We start from the raw sequence: 5,798 nt of genomic DNA on the forward strand, positions 1-5,798 counted from the left end.
ACCACAATGAAACTTTGAATGTAGCTTATATGTATCGTCACCCTTGCAGCTGCAACTTTAGCTATTGACATCTTCTTTTCGATCACTCCAATCGCCAGTCAAAGCCAACCGTTGAGATTGGTAAAACCCTACATTACTTTAGCGGTGGGCTCGGGCTGAAACAACGACAGTGAAAGGCAGACGACGCGGTCCGTTGGTCTTGTGACGTCATCACACCAAGATGTTAAATTAGACGATCAGAGTCTGAGGGATCGTTCATTCACGGATGAGCACAGAAGATGCCGAAAGGGTTATGGTTGGCCAGTAATGTAACCGCCAGCTATTGCAAACATCGAGGCTTGAAAAGATGTATGTAATTTGCTTGCATCGTAATGGTTTGGTTCTTCAGGCATCAGATCAACCGAACAGAAAGCTTTAGTGAGAGCAATGAGGCGTTGCGTCTTCAATGGAGGAAAACGTGATTATTGCTCTACTTGGGGTCTCTGTAAAATAGGATTTCTCAGTGATCGACGCTCAGGGGTTGAGGACTGGTAACTACAAGAGAAAACAAGAGAAAAAGACGAAAAAAAACAAGCTGTAAACCATGCGAAGTAGTTAAATCGGCATTGTAGTTCGCTATAGATGTACCAAAATTTGATATATAATTAATAAATCCACCCTCGGCCCTCGAACCGCCTCAAGGCAGCTGAAGGACGTCTATGATCGTCCTGGGAAGGCCGCAGCCCCGCTGATTCGCTCCAATGAGCGTAAATGACACTGTATCCGCGCTATCGAATTAACTGTCAATTCAGGGTGCGACTGGCGGGCGGGTGTTGTTTCAATGATCGGACTATAATCATGGGAGATGTCGGGAAGGCTTTGCTGCCCTGAATGAGTTTGTGTCGCTAGGTGAGCGAATTCTGATAAATGACGCGGATAAAATGGTGCAAAATGTTTGCCTTGATGCTAGATAGGTTTTAGTAAAAATTGAGCATTGGATTCGTTTGTTTGTTTTGACAAATATGCAAGGAACGATAATCACCTTACAAATGATTTACCGCAGAGCCCATGTTTCTATCAGACACTGTACGCACGTGCACCCATTTTCCGTTGAGTTATGCGTCAGAAATCAGTCTCCACGGCTGTTGTTTAGCGGTATTGCTCCACCAACAGCTGTCAACATCACCCTATTATGGAGCAGTCAGCTGATCGGACGGCCGCAAGCCACAAATGACGTCACCGAGGGTACTGATGGGCGGGCAGCTGACAAAAACCATACGGCGGCATAAATTGTCCCTTGGTTGTCCTACGTAATATGGCGCGGTGACGCCACATCCAGTGGTGCATAGAGACAGAACTGGGCGAGCAGACACCGCGATTGGAATGAAATTATGAGCCTAACGGCCGACAGACTGACTGACTGACTGACTGACAGATTGACGTACAGGTAGGTAGAGTCGCAGCAAACACATAGAAGGGTCGGCTCGTTCAGCCGCTTATGCTATGATTGAGCAAAAAGTTTGCGATTACAAAAAGCGTTTGCTTGTGCCCTGGCAAAGCCGATAACTTTTGAATTTACGTCTGTGTCAATAACTGCTCTTTGAGACGTAAATGCATCAATTTTGCAAGTTTTTTCTCTTAGTTTCCTTGCAAGGCACTTTTAATTTTCATTTTCGACCACAAAATAGAATTATCTTGTTATGTAGTGGTTGAAAATTTGAGTGGCTCGTTGATCGTTCCACTACCTACAACTGAGAGTGTCCTATTTTAGCGCTCATTATCCATGCGGCACTCTCCCAAAACTAAGCCAACGATAGAATTAAAATGGCACGGTATATAGAATCATCATCAACGAGAATTGGATTAAATTAGCCCACTAATGCTGTTTTTCACCTGCACGTCCGACCTTCCTGACTATCAATAGCATTACCATGACCATACAAAAACGAAGAATACCCAACCGTCAAATAGACGTCAATATCCACTCTGCTGAGACAATAGCGCCGCGCCGACCACCGATTTCGTAAGCGGCGCGTCGGTGGCGTTTGTGGTGCGCAGTGCGCTGCGCCACACTCGTCATTGCTGCGTCATAAGTGGGTCATTGAAGCGGGTCTGCCTTGAGGCAGTGAGACGATAGCTGTGATGTACAGTGTACGCCACACCCCTCCTGCGACCCATAGGTGGGTGTGGTACCGCCTCTGGCTACCGGGGGAGGGGGGGGGGGGAGGGTCGTCGTGATCGACAAGAAGCTGGTGCACCAATTTCAATGTGTGCCACCGAGCGCGAGTAAAACCGATGACAAATGGCGGACCCGGCCCTGCAGATAGGCGGTCGTAATTTGAGAAAAGGCCTTGCCGTATCAAACGGTCATCTAGTGGCCTCAATGTCGACAATGTCGAACTGGGTAAGTGGGTTATAAGTGGTGAAAGAAATGCCCAATTTGGCATGAATCTGTAGGTATTTGATGGTCGTCAGCAAAAATTGCAACAGTTGATTGTAGCAACAGACCACAACCGAAAAAAGTGAAGAAAGAGGAGTGAAAATCGTTCTTGGACCAAGACATGATCCAGTTGTCAGGATGTTGTCAGGAAAAATGATTTATCATATAATCTATGATGCAATATGTAGAGAAGGTTTCAGTAATATCTTGTTTTTATAAAGGAACATCGTCAAAAATAAAATCACACCTCGTAAAACCTAGACCCTGATTCAATATACCAGTGTTTCCTTTGACAACACATATTATAAAAATCATCACATTCACGCTATCGCTTTTGAGCTCCTCACAAATATGCATCATAACGGCATCCTTTGGGAACCAACTGAAAACGAGTGAATATGAATCAGGAATGGTAAAACTTCTTAGTTACATATCCACAGATTAATTCCTAAAAGAAATACTTTGTTGCATGTGTTTACAAATTCTTCTCACCTTTACGGTTTACTCTACCACTGGTAGGGAGTTTAGCACCCCCCTTCCCAACAATTTACATGCATACTCCGCAAAGCTCGCGAGTAAAAATCAAATCCACCATCGTCGATAGAAAAGGAACTCATCATAACCTCAGTACGGCAAACCCCCGACCTTGTAATGTTTATAGATAATCAAATGGTTACCAAACACCAACAGCTGACTAACCAGCTGCCGTGCTACCGAATGGTCCAGGGTTACCAAATGATCCAGGGCTACCAAATAACCGTCTGGAGGACGGGGAGAAAGTGAGTGTCGTCCTCGTCGGTCAGACGTTCCCACAATTATCGACGTCACCGGCTGATCGCTCTCTGGACCTGGAGTAGTAAAGGAACCTTGCTGTGGACGGTCGAGGACGCTTTGGGCGTCTCGGATCTGCGGGGTGGCTCTCCAAGCCGACGAGGTGGTCTTCCAAGCCAACGATGTGACTTCCAAGCCGGCATGGTTTCTTTCCAAGCCTTTCCAAGCCTGCGGGGTGGCTTTCTGATTTACCAAGGAGGCTTCAGCTCTGTGGGGTGTTCTAAGTTGGTTCTAAGTTGGCGCCGACCCCCGTCGGTGCGCGGGTTGATTTATGCGCGATAATATAACAACATTTATATCGTCGTGCACAAATAAGGCATCTTAGAATATCTCAAACTTATTGTGGTATATCGTTGTGTGATTTACTGTTTACTGTTTACATTCCAGCTAGGATGTTTCCTCAGCTCATCAACTTCATCATAGGTGGGCAAGTCCGTTAAATCGCTAATCCGTTAATTAACGGAACTAAATTTTGGGTTAACGATTAACGGACTCGCTAATTTTTCCCACGTGTAACGGACCGTTTTAGTTCTGTTACTTTTCGGCTCCGTTAATCTTTAAAAGTTAGTCCGTTAATCCGTTAATCGTTACTTTTATTTCGAAGCAAAAAGTTTATGTAAAGTTTCTGGTGTGTATGAAACCCTCATACGGCGAAGTTTTTCCTTTCTGGACCTGGCAGCATTTGATTTATTTCAGTTGTGGCCAAATAACAACTAATAACGCTGATCGCCTCATCTCTGGTATTCAGTGTGTTGCGGCAATATACGTTGCTTGTGATGCATACGCCTGTCATTGGGTGTCATTGGAACGCTGCCTGGCTAAGAGGCGGAGAGAAAGGGTAGAGCTGTTTGTCAGGCGAGCTGAATCGTCGGTAACGCAGGTTGAAATCGGTCGCAACTCGCATCACACATATCATCACCATGTATTATATTTATAAATAGGTATATCTTATCAATGCCGTCACCGAGCAGGCGCAATTGTTGGCAGGTCTTCGAGAGCAGAACCGCGCTACGACAAGTGAGTGGCGCCTAGCCGTTAGCGTAGGTTGGTCGAGTTGTCCTCAGAAAAATGCACAAGCATTTTCATATTGTTTATTACCGTGTAAAATGTTAGCGATGAACGGACTAAAGTAACTTCCGTTACTTTTGTTGTGAATTAACGGATTATCGTTTAACGAAACTAACTTTTTAGTTAACGGATTAACGATTAACGAAACTAACTTTTTGATTAACGATGCCCACCTATGAACTTCATTAACCCGCGCCCTGCTGGGGGTGTTTGAACACCCCCCTTGTGGTTTTTTCGCGAATACGCCGCCGTTTTTGGTACACCATCTGGTACATCATTTGGTACATACATCAATTCTACACATGTTGTGAAAAATTCAGACCAAGGTCATTCAAGGTCAGGTCACCAGGTCACTTCAAGTGACCTCACCTCATAAAAAGTTTCAATGTCTGTCATAGCTACACCGAATGACCGATCGCTTTGAAACTTTCAGCGATTGCTAAGAGCAATAGCATGTACAAAACGTTTATCTCAGAATTTTGATATCGATGACCTAAGGTCAGGTCAATTTTGCGACCTCCCCATTATAAGTCAATGGGAGAAAATTGAAATGCGCCTCTTTTGGACGAAAGACATTATAAACACTCCCAAACACCGAATTACAAGTGGTTTAGACACACAGAACATGAAAATGGTGTCCGTGACCCTTGTTTATGCCCTGAGGTCATCTTAGGTCACGAATGGTATCTAAGAGTTTTTCGCAAATAACTTTTGATAGAGGCATGCTAGAGCGATGAAAACGCCTTAGATGTGTTCAGCTCGACGATACGGATCGGCTGATATGCAACATGACCCTTTCCGGTCAGGTCATGACCTTGACCTGAGGTCAAATTTTCAAGTTGACCTTTCAAGGTCAAGTTATAGTTCATTCGATGCGTCTTGACGAGAGGAACACGATGCCGGTAAAAGTAAGCTCGTACAAGGCTTGGGTCAAAAGTTATTGCAGAAAAACTGTTTCCGAAAAAATCGGCTATTTTTGCAGTTTTTGCCCCCTGCAGGCAAAACCGTTGACGTCAGGTCAAATCTGAGAGAATTATTCAGAAAGGGCGTTAATAGGGCTATCGAATGCGCTTTTCCGCGGCGCTGTAGCTCTATTAGTTCCCGAGTTATGCGTTGGCTTCTTGGAAATTTTCGACAATCGACCTGGAAATCGGCGAAATTTTGCCTTCAATGACCTCTGGTGACCTGACCTTTGACCTGACCAAAAAATTGACTGAAGTGATTTCGTCATTATTTTTGACGCTCTTTCGAACGCCGCCTTCCGCGTATCGCTACGTGGCCCAGGAGCCGAGTTACAAGGGGGGGTGTTCAAACACCCCCCCCCAGCAGGGCGTGGAAATCCAGGACCCCCAGCCGGGCGCGGGTTAATAAGTACATCGATCACTTACATTGTAACCTCATTAAGCTAACCTCTACAAGTTTATCTTAATTCGAACGGTAAGTTTGCACGATGGCAACAAGGTCGCTATCAACATGCACG

Source organism: Amphibalanus amphitrite, unplaced genomic scaffold, assembly GCF_019059575.1.
Source record: "Amphibalanus amphitrite isolate SeventyFive unplaced genomic scaffold, NRLGWU_Aamphi_draft 002090F_arrow, whole genome shotgun sequence".
Taxonomy (NCBI): Eukaryota; Metazoa; Arthropoda; class Thecostraca; order Balanomorpha; family Balanidae; genus Amphibalanus; species Amphibalanus amphitrite.